We start from the raw sequence: 15,818 nt of genomic DNA, 5'->3' as shown, positions 1-15,818 counted from the left end.
TCTGATCTGTTGATTTCATGTAACTTCAGATATGTCCTCACCTAGTGTTCAAAGTAGAGAAATGCAAAGGTTATGTTTACTCACTGTGAACAGATCCATAAGTTAGTTCCTTGTCAGGGAACAAATTGTCAGTTATTTTCATTGAGTATGTGTAAGCTCAGGATGACTGGGGACACAGGAATCTTTCTGTTTACAGGTTTTCTGAACATTTTGCAGAGACATGACAGTTTCCAACTTTGCTATTAGAAACTTTTGCATATCCAATTCAAAATGATCTAAAACATTAAGGAACAGAGAGTAATTAGCATTGCTAACTTGGAAAATATAATTGATTGAAAAGACTGAAGTGGAAAGTTAGGGGTTTTGCTTTGATTTTATTATTATTATTTCTGTAGAAGAATCTTCTCTGTAGCAAAAGTGTTTAGTTTAGTGCAGCATTGCTTCTGTCAGTAAGTTTAAATATCTCTGATATGTAATGAACAATGAGCTGTGTAACAGCTCTTGGAACACTTACAGGGGTGTAGCTTGTTCATGTAAACACAGACCTCAGAGTTGCCCAAGAGATGCCACTGCTGATATGGAAATCATAAAACCTGTAACCAAATACTAGATTTCATACTGTTTTAGGTTAGACAATATACATTAAAGTGTTTCTCCTTCACTTAGTAATTTTTTTATTATTAATATTTGACAAATTATATCAATAATATATGAAAAAATATATTATTCATTTTTTTATTCATTCAAGTCATTTTTCCCCATGTAAAATTTCTCCCCTCCCCTCCCCCCTCACCTTCCCTTCATATATATATACATATTTTATATATCTACTTATTTATTTTACCTGCCAGCAGAAAGTATCATGCAGCAAATATGCTTGTGTTTGAATGATTTTCATCATCCAGAAGTCACTTCCATTTGACAGGCATTATTATCTATCTGCCCTTATTAAAACAAAACAAACAAACAAGCAAACAAACAAAAACTAGCAAGAAGCTTTTCTAATACTGATGTATTTACATTGGATAAAAGCAATGAATGCAAATGAATACAAATTTTGAAAATCCAGAAGACAAACATAAAGCTATCAGTTTGCCTTCCAATTTAAAAAAAAATGTCTTTTATTTAAAAATTAGAACAATGTAGGGGAAAGAAAATAAATCAAGAGTACTTTTAAACAGACAAGAACCTTAGATTTTTCTTTGGTATCAACTACAATGAGATCCACATACTTCAGATGTAGCAAATGAAACTATTGAATATTTGATGTGCTAGCACCCATCAGTACTGTTTTAGAAATCTTTAGAACATTTCCTGCAACCTAGACAGAAAAGTTCCATTATGTTAAAATATACTCTTTTGTCTGCCAGCTAATCTACATTATGAGACAATTGCAATTGTAGATTGTTATGTATCACCCAAATATCTTGTTCATAATCTTAATTTTAATTTAATTCTGTCTTAATGTAATTTAGGTTAACCCTGTGGGAGTTTTACCTTGCTAGGCAGCTGAACTCCACCACAACTGCTCTCTCACTCCCCCTCCTCAGAGAGGAGAGGAAGAAGTAAAGGAAAGAACAACTCACGGGTTCAGATAAGGATAATTTAATTAAAGGGAAAAATATTCAGGAAAAAAATATATTATTAATTAAACAATTTAACTAAAGGGAGAAAAGGGAAAGGGGAAAAGGGAGGGGTAAAAAAAGTAAAGGCTGTGTGGAAGTGCAGAGGAAAGAAATTACTCTCTACTTCCCACAAATGAGAGATGTTTGACTACGTCCTTGAAGCAGGGTCTCAACGCACGTAGCTGTTTTTTGGGAAGACAGATGCTTTCACAATGAGAGCCCCCCTCTTCTTTCTTTTTCCTTCCTTTTATTGCTGAGTCTGACATTATATGGTATGGAATATTCCTTTGGTTGGTTTAGGTCAGCTGCCCTGGTGATGCTCCTTTCTCACTTTTTGCCCACCCTCAGCCTGCTGACTCTGAGAGGCTTAGAGAGAGTCCTGATGCTGTGCCAGCACTGCTCAGCAGCAGACACAACACTGATGTGATACCAGTGCTGTTCTAGCTAGAAGTGCAGAGCACAGCACCGTATGGGCTGCTACAGGGAAAGGTAACATCCCAGCCAGATCCAATAAAAACCCTAACCTTGTAGTAAAAAGATTTCAATCTCTTGCAGGAGAAGTTGAAATCTTTGTTTGAAAAAAAATGGTACTTGGAATACTGTCTTCCCTTTTAAAGGGTTTGGAAATTGGAGATTTGGAGAGAACAAAGATACACATTTTTATTTAAAGATAGATAAACATCTGAAATGATTATTCATTTCTTAATGGATGACAGTAAAATTAAAATAGTAATATGGGTCTGCAAATGTGGTAAGAAGAACTGACATTCCTACAAGCAGAGGTATCCTAAAAATATACCTATATATCTCTATATGCAGAGTGAAGTTCTGTCTATGAATATGGCTCCTGAGTAGAATTTAGCTTTGCAAAGCTCTTTACTTTGAAAGACTCCAAAGGGGAGGGGATATGTGGGAAAGGACATGTGGTAAAGATCTCTTTGAGGGAGAGGGTAGTATTTGCCAGATTTTCTAGGAGACTTGTCTGGAGGCTAGAAGGACCTCAGGAGGTAAAGAATGTGAATGACCACAGGAAGGGAAGATGGAAATTAAAGGGTAGCCTGTGGAAGCTGGGGACCAAAATCTGTGGTCCAATCTATGGAAAGATTACAGCACTGCAGTAAATCTATGCTTATGCTGTACCAAGGAAGATATTTAGTGAATAGTGACTTTATTATTTTTTTTTAATTTGTTTTCATAGAAAGAAAGTATGAAAGAAAAATGCAGCCCAGGGTTTGGCTTGGCTTTTATTGTACTGTATTAACTCATGAAGATTAAGTAATGTCTGTCTTACTAAAGCATTTTTGTGTGTCTAAAAATCTCCAACAAGGAGCACATTACAAAAGATGAAAGGAAGTTGAGGGGGAGGGAAAGACAGTAATGTCTTTGAAATAAGTGGATAAGATTCCTTCATTTAATCAGAAAGCATCATTTATATGTCTTTATTTTAATTCATAGAAAGCTAAATTGGAATACAAGTAAGGTTGTGATGCTAGCAATACTTCACTGTGATTTCAGTGTTTTGTTTTGAAAAAAGAAATCTTATTTGGTTTTGTCACTCACTATTTTAGTAGGAAATGGAAAACTTTGGATGAGTGAACATGTGTTTATGTGTACAACCACTCACACCTCTATATGTTGGTATGCATATATATATATATCTTTATATATAAATATATCTTTCTCTCTCTATATATGTATCATTCACACTGAAATATGTGTGCACTTTTTATAAATGCAAGAACATTTTGTATGGATATTCTATGACTGGATACCGTTTAATTTTGCAGAATTTAAATTTGTTAGAAGATTAGTGTATTTGTAGACAAATTGGGTACACAATATATGCTTGAAAAGTGTATGATGTAGTGAAATATAGTTAAAAAATAAACAGCATTTTTAAATAGGAAAATGAGGAGAATTTGACATAGAACAGAAGAGAAGAGAATTTTGTTGAGATAGAGCATGTCCAGAGATGTGGGTTGTGATACAAATCTTCAAAGAGTAGAGGGTCATATATTTGCCTGAATTTGGGGGCAAATAGATTAAGGTTGCTGTGAAGTAATGACTCTGTAGTGTAATCAATGTTACTTTCTTGTCTGAAGTTCTAAGTGGAATTATGCATCCAAGAGATTAAAGTAATTGGAAAAGGAAAGGAAAGGAAAGGAAAGGAAAGGAAAGGAAAGGAAAGGAAAGGAAAGGAAAGGAAAGGAAAGGAAAGGAAAGGAAAGGAAAGGAAAGGAAAGGAAAGGAAAGGAAAGGAAAGGAAAGGAAAGGAAAGGAAAGGAAAGGAAAGGAAAGGAAAGGAAAGGAAAGGAAAGGAAAGGAAAGGAAAGGAAAGGAAAGGAAAGGAAAGGAAAGGACATAGTAGTTGATGATTTAAATGAAAGTACTGACTTGCCCAGAAAAAAAGAAAAAAGAAAAAAAAAAAAAAAGAAATTAAATATAACTAAGGAAAATCTCCAGTATTCCAGTCCTTTCTTGATCTCACAAATTGTACCATTCCATCAAATTTAGACATATCCTCTGCTAGACTTTAGAGTGGGAGGAAAAGAGAAAGGCTGAGTGTTGTAGCTGAATATGTTTCTCATTTTCTCACTACTAAATTTATAGATTTTTTGCAATGGTGATATTTTGAATTAAACATTTGGAGTAATTTCTAGAACAAATATTATAAATAAAAGCTGTGTTTTGAGTTTCCAAATGTCTTCTGTTATTTTTACTGAAGAGACAAAGAAGTAACCCAAATACATTGGTTCTCTGAATACTTTTTATATGATTTTCTGATCATCGTTGTTCAGTCTCCTAACTACTCTTTATGTTAATGCTTTTAGACCTCTGATATTACTGTGCTTCCATATTCAGCTTCAGTGTTGATGCTGACAGGCTGAGGTGGTGAGAAAGCCTCAAAAATGTGTTCCAAGCAGGTGGGAAGAATTCCCAGAGCTCCTAATATATGTGTGGCTAAAGACAGAACTGTGTCAATGCCAACCAAATACTCTGCTTATGTAAATAATGAATTCAAATGATCCATCATTTCCTATGCTTTGCCACTACTCTTTAACAAAACTGAGGTATGGTTAATGAAGTACTCAACAAAAGAAGGAACTATCTTGTGCTTTAGACATTGACACTGTGTCCTTACATGTTAAAATCATTATGTTATGGTCTCATATCACCTTCTAATTTTAGATTTCAAGAGAAGACATATGATAAGATGCTACTTCACATATTTGCTCTTTTGAATTTCTAAGATCAACTAAGTTGGCAAATCCTCAAACCAATTTAGTTCCTCCTGACACCACTGTTCTTTTCCTGGTCCTCAAAAGCTATTCTTTGAAATAACTGAACCACAAAAGCAAAGATCACTCACTCAAGACAACATATGCCTTGTCTAGAAACAAACATGAATGTGTCTGCCAGTTGTTAATCAATGTAACACAGAACAAATAAATTATTAAAATACTTGAGAGACGTGAGTATAAGAAATGCCCTGCAGATCTTAGTAAAATGTACAGCCCTCCTCATAAATATGCTTCAATGCTCTTAACATTGTTTCTAATCTTGTTTTCATATTTCAAGTATGCAATTTTACAAATATATTCTTTAATCATATTCATTATAAATGTGAGAGCTTCACTTGATGTTTCCACTAAGCTAAGCCAGTGTAAAAATATTGAAAACCTTTATTGTGCCCCTCTCCTCTCAAGAGGGACACTGCAGCAGCAGTCAACATGATTTGAATCATTGAAATGTCACTAGCTGTGAAAACAGAATTTAAGTAAAGAATGTTTATTTCATGATGTGGATTCACTGCCTGAACTGTGAATCTTTGTTGGGTCTCTCTATTACCATGAACTGACACTGCATTTACTAATTCGTATTCAAAACTGAGTTAATCAAACTTTTCTGAACAGAAAAGAAAAAAGAAAGGAAGAAAGAAAGGAAGAAAACAAGGAAAAAATAATAAATAAAAATAAAAAAGGGGGGGGGGGGGCGGGGAGAAAAAAGAGCCAAGGCAGAGAATCAAATGATATTAATAAAACTCATGGAAAGTAAAATAAATATTCTACTTGGATACTATTGAACAAACAGGAAACTAAACACAACTAAACAAAACAACACTATTATTTATGTAAATTTACCAGCTCTCATTATCAGCAGGATGTTAGGAAAGTCTGCTCATGGGATAAGGGTAAATAAGGAAATGGAGTTATTCAACTCCTTATTGAAAATAAAATGCAGGAAATATTTCAAGCTACTTACAGTAGTACACAGTCTCAACCAGGCAAAAAAAAATCCTTCATAAATTGCATTTATCATGAGCTATGTTTTCCTGACTATGAGTAGCATGTATGTAGTTTATTTCCACCTTTTTATTTTCTCCTAAAAATCCCTTGTTGTAGGTGAGACAAAGGCTCATCTGCCTGTGATTATTATAAGGACTGGCAGTTTTGCTACCTCATGGGAATGTAGTAAAGATAAAACCATGACATTTTTAAAACACTGAGGGCTACATTTGTGAAATGACTCAAGTTTTACATTCTTGCCCTATCTTCCACTTCATGTTGTGGTTCAAAACATAAATCCCCAAATCTCTCTTTCAGGCTTATGTGGCAGTCTCATATCATCACATTTTGCACCTACTGACATGGATTCAGCCCCTGAAAGGCAGGAGCCAGTGTCTAATCCACTAATCCATTTTCCACCTTCTGATAGAGGATAAATGGGTAGATATTCCTGATTCCTCATGGTAAGGATGATATATTCTATATCAAATTTATGATTTGATCTTTACCTGGAAGGAAAAGGTTCTAGTTTCAGGTTCCAGCTGAAAGGTAGAATGTATTTTGAATGAAACAACCATTTGAGAGACCTTGACAAGCTTGAGAGGTGGGCCAGTGTGCATCTCAAGAAGTTCAACAAGGCTAAGTTTAAGGCATCTGGGCCAGGGCAATCCTAAGCAAAAATGCAGTCTGGGCAAAGAATGGACTGAGAGCAGCCCTGAGGAGAAGGACCCAGAGGTGTTTGTTAATGAGAAGCTCAGCATGGACCTGCAATGTGAGCTTGTAGAACAGAAAGCCTGGGATGTATCAAAAGAAGCATGGTCAAGGGAGGTGATTCTTGCCCTCAGGTCTGCTCTCATGAGACTCCACCTGGAATACTACATTTAGCTCTGGGGCCCACAGCACAAGAATGTGGATCAATTAGAACAAGTCCAGAGGAGGGCCTTGAAGATGATCAACAGGCTGGAGCACTTCTATGAAGACAGGCTGAGGGAATTGGGGATGTTCAGCCTGGAGAAGAGAAGGTTCCAAGCAAACCTTATAGGGGCCTTCCAATACCTAAAGGGGGCCTAGAGGAAAGCTCAGAAGGGAATCTTTGTCAGGGGGTGCAGTGGTAGGAGAAAGAGTAATGTTTATTTAGAGTTTAAAAGAGTTTAAAATTATAAAATAAAATATATATATATATATTAGAAGATCTCTTATATATATATAAGGAAGTTATTAGATATTAGGAAGAATTAAGGAAGAAATTCTTAGAGAACGGTGAGGCACTAGACCAGGTTGCCCAGAGAAGTTGTGGATGCCCCATTCCTGGAAGCGTTCAAGGCCAGTTTGGATGGGGCTTTGAGCAACCTGACCTAGTGGGAGGAGTCCCTGCCCGTGGCAGGGATTGGAACTGGGTGGGCTTTAAGGTCCCTTCCAACCCTGAATTTTGTGTATCTCATACCAGGTTGAGTATTTTGATGTGCAACAGAGCAGTCTGTGAATTTAGATTACCCTTCAAATTTATGAACAGCTTTGAGTAAGTCAAATGACAATAGAAAAAGGTAGAAAACAAAAGTGTTCTACAAAGGGGGAAATAAAGTGAAATTTAATATATTTTTACACTTTTATGGAGGATATGAATATTAGAACTTAGATTCCCAGGAATGGGAAGCAATGACATTTAATGTCCTGATTTATAGATACCAAAAAATTAAGAACAGAGAGAGTGACACTTATATAATAAAAATGCATGTGCACTGTTTAGCAATAGATTTCAGTACTGCTGGAGTTAACTGGTCTCATGTCCAATCCATGGACATAGTAAGGTATACACACACAAGGCTTTTTTTCCCCCCTTCTGTATTGGACCTGTCTGGGATGGAGTTAATTTTTTTTTTCATAGCATCTGTTTTGGAGCTAGCTTGTAAATTTGTGACCAAAACAGTGTTGATAACACACTAATATTTCAGCTGTTGCTGAACAGTGTTTGCACAGCTTTAAGGTCTTCGTTTCTCATTCTGCCCTCATCCAGTGAATAGATCACAGGTGTGCTAGAGGTTGGGCAGGGACACAGCCAGGCAGATGACCCAAACTAACCAAGGAGATATTACATGCTGTAAAACATCATGTTCAGTAATAAGAAGGGAAAGGAGAGAGTTCAGGGAGGTTAGACCTCTTTTGCTTGGGAACTATCTGGGCATCAGTCTACCCAAGGGAGTTGGCGAGTGGTTGCCTTTGCTTCATTTGTTTTGTTTTCCTCTCTTCTTCCACTTTTTTTTTTTTTTTTTTTTTAAGTCTTTTGCTTACTTATCAATATTTATCTTGACCCACAAGTTTTCTTGCCTTTACTCTTTTTCTCTTACACAGTCCCACTGGGCAGAGCAGGAAGTGCCTGTGTAGTGTTTACCTGCTTCCCAGGTTTACTGTGGAACACATTCAGACACAGAAGTTGGAGTAGCAGCAAAGTAAATCACAAGAAGGAAATTCTGTAAGTGCTATAGCCAATATGGGTTCATGAGGGAAATGTCTGATTTAAGAAACTTATTTTCTTTTTATTATATGGTCACACATCTAGTTGACCAAGGGAAGCCAGTTGTTGTAATTAAATGATAAAAATATATGATGAAAATCTAAAATGTTGGGTTAATGATTGGTTGACAGGGCAGGCTCAAAGGGTTATAGTAAATGGGATTATATCAGGCTGGTGGCCAGTCACTAGTGCAGTTCCCTAGGGCTACATTTTAGGACCAGTTCTCTTTAATGTTTTCATAAATGAGTTGGATATAGGAATTGAAGGTATACTGAGTAAGTTTGTGGATGACACTAAAACAGAAGGAGCGGTTGACCCTGTTGAGGTTTAGAGAGGTCTTGCAGCGACATCTTGACAAACGAGAGCTAGGCAATCACCAACCATATGAAGTTTAACAAGAGCAAGTGCCAAATTTTGCACCTGGGAAGAGGCAGACCTGGCTGTGTGTACAAACTAGGAGATGAGGGTCTGGAAAGCAGTACTGCAGAAAGGGATCTGGGGGTTTTGGTTGATGGCAAGTTGAATATGAGTCAAAAGTGTGCCCTGGAAGCCAAAAGGGCCAACCATACACTGGGGTGCAGCAGGCACATCATTGTTAGCCAGTTGAGGGAAGGGCTTGTCCTACTCAGTGCTGGTGTGGCCTCACCTCGAGTACTATGTACAGTTTGGAGTGCCACAATATAAGAAGGACATAAAACTATTAGAGAGGAGGACTACAAAGATGGTGAATGGTCTAGAAGGCAAGGCATATGAGGAGCAGCCAGAGACCCTTGGTTTGCTCAGCCCAGAGCAGAGCAGGGGAGGACTCATTGTTACCAACAGCTTCTTCATGAGGGGAGCAGAGGGGCAGGTGCTGATCTCTTCTCTCTGGTGACAGTAACTGGACCCAAGAGAACAGCATGAAGCTGTGACATGGGAGTTTCAGGTTGAATGTTAAGAAAAGGTTCTTCACCAAGAGGGTGGTCAGGCACTGGAACAGGCTCTGCAGCACAGTGGTCATGCCACTAAGCCTGCTGGAGTTCAAGGAGCATTTGGACAACATTCTCACACACATGGTTTCAGTTTTGGGTGGTCCTGTATGAAGCCAACAGTTAGACTCAATGATCCTTGTGGGTCCCTTCCAACTCAGGGTATTCTATGATTTTACAATTCTATGATTCTATGATTTTGTGATTCTGTAGTTCAAACATGTGAAAATATGAATGGCACAGCCTACTTATTCTAAGCATTCTAGTGCTCAGCACAATGTTAACTACTGTAGTCACACCTCTAATAACACTTTTCCTTTTGCATGTTTCTACAAACCATTTATAAATTCTCAGAAACAAGCAGTATATTTAAAAAAGCTGTTTGTCATCTCAAAATCAAATTTTCCCTTTTGCTTATAATGAAACTGATTAAAGGTTATATAAATGCAATTTTTATCATGACAGCAGAATAGAACTGATACAGCATAATAATTTATTCATTAAAGTGCAAATGAGCAAATTATCATAAGAGGTAGCTGCATAGTTTACTCCTGCTACTCTTGTTGTAAATCTAAATGTGTTTATTCAAAACCAATGGTTGTCCAAGAAAGAGCTTTGCAAATATTTCTCATGTAATCTACTCTGCCTTCCTTACAAAGGTGGTTAAAATATTTTATTAAAGAGATACCATTTTCCTGCAGTCATCAGATGGTGAGAGCTCATTAAAGGCTATCTGAGTGGGAAAGGAATGCAGGGGAAGGGGGGAAAAAGGGGAGAGGCAGAAAAAAAACCCTGCAAATCTGCTAGATTACTTGTGTTAAAATTCATGTAGGACTTAGTGATTGCAATATACTTTAATTATCCACAATATTAGAAGCCAGCTTAAAACACTAAAACGGGAAGCCTTTTCATTAATTATGGAGACAAGGTTTAAAAAAAAAAAAAAAAGGCTTATACCTTAGCAAGTTAATTTTCTTTTGATTTGAGCTTGAAGATATTTAATATATTTTTCATTATGGAGTTGCAACAGTCATAAAGTCACTTGCAAATAACTTTCTAGTGTATTTTGTCCTTATTATTTAAGCATCTAAAATCTATTCAGTTAAGGCCAATTTCAAGATTATTAGAACAAGTTCTAGAGGTTACATGAACAAAATTTAAAATTAATTACTCATGAGATATAACAGTAATAACAAAGGAAGGCAGTCAATCAGCTGACTAACGTGTTTTTCTTTTTCCTCAAATACAGTCCAAAGAATTTGTTATAAACATTGCATATAAATTGAATCATTACATTTCTTATTTCAAATTAACGTCAGTCCCTACTGTCACATTAATTCCTGCATAAAATATTATGTTTATTTATTAAATTTATAACATTAATTATGATAATATTTTTCTGCTTTTGTTTACAATAAATTATAGGCTGATAATTCCCCAGATTCCATAACTTACAACCATTTTTGCTTAGGAAATGCTTCCTACTGTAATTAAAGTAATCCCAGTGCTTTAATTATTGTCAATTTTATTTCCTTAATAAAATTTACTGCAGATATTAATAGGAATTTTACTAAACTATGAGGAAAAGGGAAATTTTTTGACTCCATCCAGTGATAACCAGTATGTGCCTTACAATACTGTTTGTGAAAGTTGTTGCAGGATTCCCTGTTGACTTTGCATTAATGTTCCTACCCTTGCTCTACTGAACAAGTGGAGTTGTCTGTTTCCTAGTTCTGAAATCTTCCTAAATTGCTACATGCTAATCTACCTCCAGGAGAAGCTCTGTAAAAACATGGGAAGTTACAGGTATGACCAAACACTGAGAAAACCAGTATTTCATCATTTTATAACTGCATATCAAAAGCAATACATTTATTCATCTGAAAGGCAAAGCAATTTTATAATGCTTTTCATGTCACAATGGTGCAATAAAAATAAGATCAAGATAACTTAATCCTTCATAATGGGAGAAAAATCTTTTTTGTGTGTGTGTTTTAGTTTTTTTTGTTTGTTTTGTAAAATAGAACTAAAAGTATTGTCCACATTCCTCTAAGAAAGGATAGTTTCAGTACATGAAAAACATCTAGCTCCTTTGATTTAATGCTTTGGCTTAATTGGGGAAGTTGCAGGGAGAGGCTGTAAGTACCAGAGATTTTTGACTGCCAAATATTAGGACGGATCACCAGATGTTTTTAATGTTAAATACATTGGCAAAATCTTCTGCAGAGTTTATTCAGGTAGGAACTTAAGATGCTGTTTGGAAACTTATTTGAACCAGTACACAAATATTTTCCTTTTTGGTGTGGTGAACATATAAACAAGAACAGAATGTCATGCCTTTAACATTCCAATGTACATGTATGCATTTGGTTAATGCATGAACAGTGTTGACTAATTACTGTGACTAGTAATTAAGTTTAATCAAAATAACAACTTGGTCATTGTTTAAGTGCAGTTAATAATTGCATTTTTAATGGTGTGACAACATTTCTAACCTTTTATAAAGACTACAGTCATTCTTTAATGTATTTGCTTGACAGACTCTAATATCTCTAATATCTTGTTTGCTGTAATAAAATGGAGCATCTATGAGCTTGACTCTGGCTGGTGGTTTCAGATAGCAACACAGTTGTGCATCTCTGTGTGATCTACAGGTGCATGGAGCAGTTGGGAGAGCTGCACCTTCAAGGTGACTTTTGGTGAGATAGAAAAATTGCTCTAAATTTGGAGTCAACATCCTGGGGAATAAAATATAAATAGATCACCTATTCAGGAGATCACTTACTTTTTAGATCAAATGGATCAGATTTTCAGAACATTTAAACTAATTGAAGTAAACAGGAAATGAAATTAAACCAAACCAAAGGTAAAACATGTTAGATTAACCTTGTACTTATCTTTGATAGCTGATCTTCCAAAGAAGTGGTTGTCTAGTCTGCAGAGATTTCAGTAAAGCATTGACATGGACAACCACTAACTGAGCTGAGAAAGCAGAGCATTACCACAAGAATACAGAACAATGACCAAAGTATGAGCAAGCAAAGTTTCAGCTATGCAGCCCTCTATTTTCCTGTCTCCCCAGTCCTGCTCCACATCACAACTGAACACCACGGAATAAACACTAATAAATTGTGTGGAGGCATGAACCGGAAGAATGGAGAAATTCTGCTAGTGGAGTTACTCCAAGATCAGAATTCAGATATACAGTTATTCCATTGATGACATCAAGCTGTGGAAACGTTAAGCTAGAAGGAGTGGATAATCAGAAGTGGATCAAATATTATGTAGAATGAAATGAATTCCCTCAAGTGGTGTAACTGAACTCGAATAAAATTTAACAGTTACAGCTTGGCAAGTAAAGACTTGCAAACAATAATTTTCATATAAGATAATTTATTGGTAATGACTAAATGTAAAAAAGCTTGATTACACCATTTGGATACAGACAGTACCTCAGTTATGATTCAGCCTTTCAAAGTTAACCTAAGATAAATGCAAAGTTAACTTAAAGTCTTCAGAGAATATTAAAAACTTTTTATAAGGCACAGAGAAGATTATATCTTTGGTGCTATGTTTTCAGTGTTCAAGAAAGATAAAGAAAGAAAAGCAAAAGTGCTTCAGTTCAGACTTTCACAGCACTTTAGACCCTGCTTTCTTACTGAATAGCGTTGTGCCCATTGAAGTAATTGGTTTCAGTGGGAATGTAAGGTCTAAATAGGAGTGAGACACAATATACCTTGGGGGATCAAATCCTAAATTTTGTAGTTTAGCAAAAAAATAGCTGAAAATGAATACTACTGTTCTTTCTAAATACTTCATGGGCATAAACACTTGTGAGGGAGAAGAACCACTTACACAACAGAGAGTATTGGTAAAAGAAAATAAAAAATTAAAAAAAATTACATAAGTACATCTGGATCATGAATAAATCTAAGCTAGAAATCTAAAGGTCTCTAATCACTGTGATAAAAAAGTTCAGGGATGGGGAGGATAACAACCTTCTAGCTCAAATAATGAGGACTAAAGTGCTTTGCTATGTTTGTGAATAGGATTGTGAAATATACTAGTTCATAACGTTAAAGGTCTAGATCACATCTATCTACCTTGGTCTTAGAATGTCTGGGGAGTGATTGTAAATGCTACTAGTCCTGAATATATCACGATATATCACTTGCTAAACATGATCCTTTCTTGGAGCTGAGGGGTGGATGGAAAGAATTTTCATTGACACTTGTTGACCTCCTAAATCTCAGGATCTGTATAAAGTTGAGTTGAACCTTAAATGAAAGCAGTAAACAGATCAGGGTTTCAAGGTTATGTATTTTTTCTGGCTGATATGAGAAATTACTCCAAACAATTATTGAAAACATCATCCCCCAAAAAGCTGTATATCAGAAAGTTAAAACAAAATATGTTGGGAAATGTTTCAGGATTAAGATTTCAGATTTTTTTTCTTGGATGTTTCATTTTCAGTTTCTGGATCAATTATAGCATAATTAAAATTATTTCAACTGTGATTTGGTTAAACAAACAAACAACAAGCATTTTTAGCATTAAATTCAATGAAAGAATCCCTAAACACAACTATATAATTTTTCTCATGCTGCAGGTCTCATTCTTGTCCTGCCCTACAACTTCTGTACAGGCTACAGTATTGTTAATGCCTCCTTCCTGCAGAAAATCTTCCTGGAGGACATCTCACCATTTTTCCTTAGTCTGAAGATGTAAAAAGCGACCTTGATCCAAATCACTGCCAAAGACACTGCTGCTCTGGGTCAAATGAGCCTTGAGTCCCTCTGTTCAACATCTCTCTTTTCCTTACTTTATGAAGAAAGTGGCTTAATAATGTCACCATTTGTCATATGCTGATTTGGTCTGTGATTTATGAGTCAGAGAGAACGAAAATGCAGCTCAGAATCATTTAAAAGCGTTTTCTCTTTCTGTGTAAAACCAAGGAAAACAAAACAGAACAAACAAACTAGCAAAAAACTGGTCACTGTGATATATTTCTGTCAAGATTATTTGGTTGATGTCTGGGTACTCTTCAAGGGCAAGGTCTTGGACAAGAGTTATTTAAAAAACAACTGTAACCACTTTTATTGTTTTGTAGTAAAGCACACCACTGTAGGGAAGTTCTGTGAACTCCTGGAAAGCAATTAAAAGTGAATTTGAACTATTTGGAAGCAAATTGAGTGGCACTGAGAGTGGCATGAATAACAACTAATTGTTTTCTGCTAGAATTTGTCTACCACTGTGTGGTGAAAAGCACTTGGTTAGATGGAAATCCAGTCTCAGGGATTCCTCAGTTTAACTGTTGAAATTAAACCAATGTTTCAGGTGCATATTCTTCTCTATGGGGGACATAGCTTAATTTCAAGCAGGGTTTGCAGCATTCTTGCTCCAAACAAATACATTGCTTATAGCTCATTAGATTTTTGCAAAAATATATCAAAAGTGTGTTAATAGGAAAGAGTCGACAGCTTACTTTGAAAAAGTTTCACTCATATAATTTTTATTTTGCAAAAGAAGTTCAAAGTACAGTTCTTGATCAAAGTGCAATATTGTCTTGAATGAATATTCCTCTGCCCCCAAGATAAAGCTAATGTCACCTTTTTAACAACAGGGTGATTGAAACAAGGTGTTGTAGTTGGCTCTAACTTTATTTTTGATATTGATATATTTAGATAAGACAATACTATTTAAGGATAAAGAGCCATACAACATCTTTTAAACACTATCTCTTTTTACTGGTATCTTACAAAAAATATAATTTTCAATACTATGTATTTTGTATGCTTGTCATAGTGATTCATGAAACAAAAATTATAGGGGCTGTTACACAAACTCCAAACTATTTTAACCTTCTTACAGTATTTCCCTTACATGTGCCCCTCATTTGGGCCATTAACTTTTGACATTGAAGCCATAGAATTTTGATCATTTTAACCAAAGCATTAGTTTTAAATTAACACAGCATCTAACATTTAAACTAAACAATTAGACCATTTACAGAAACTTCATAGGGAAAATTTCATAGGGAAAAAAGGAATGAAATTAAAAATTTCCAACATCATTTAACTGCTGCATGTATTGCATATTTACTCAGCTAAATGGGCAACATTTCAATCAAGCAATTAGAATTCTTTGGGGAAAAAAAAAAAAAAAAAAAAAAAAAGGACTGAATATCATTCTAGAAAATAGAATATTATTACTTTTAAATAAGCTTATCTCTGGGTACTCCCTCCTTACACAATAGCAAAGAAGTTCAGCTACCCTGCAGTCAAATATGACCCTGATTTGGAAGTATCTGTGTTTGAGTCTGAAAGTCAATTCGGAGCTTCTGTTCTTACTAAAAACAGATGATTTTTCTGAAGGGAGGTTTTGCTCTAGCCACAGGAAGTGCAACCTTCTGCTTTACAAAAGCTAC

General features: G+C 35.6%; 1 protein-coding gene and 1 long non-coding RNA gene across 2 annotated transcripts in view; both read left to right on the top strand.

Annotated features, from left to right (window-relative positions):
* NALF1 (NALCN channel auxiliary factor 1) overlaps positions 1–15,818 on the top strand; it is a 504,959-nt gene that overhangs the window by 377,117 nt on the left and 112,024 nt on the right. The window lies entirely within an intron of this gene.
* LOC311436636 lies at positions 8,063–14,952 on the top strand. Its single transcript, XR_014692984.1, has 3 exons — positions 8,063–8,118; positions 8,261–8,381; positions 14,001–14,952. It is a non-coding gene; the product is annotated as an uncharacterized lncRNA (long non-coding RNA).

The sequence above is a fragment of the Aythya ferina genome (genome assembly GCF_964211825.1).
Source record: "Aythya ferina genome assembly, chromosome: 1".
Lineage (NCBI taxonomy): Eukaryota > Metazoa > Chordata > Aves > Anseriformes > Anatidae > Aythya > Aythya ferina.
Note: the sequence above shows the minus strand (reverse complement) of the source record. Positions and strands in the feature narration are given on the sequence as shown.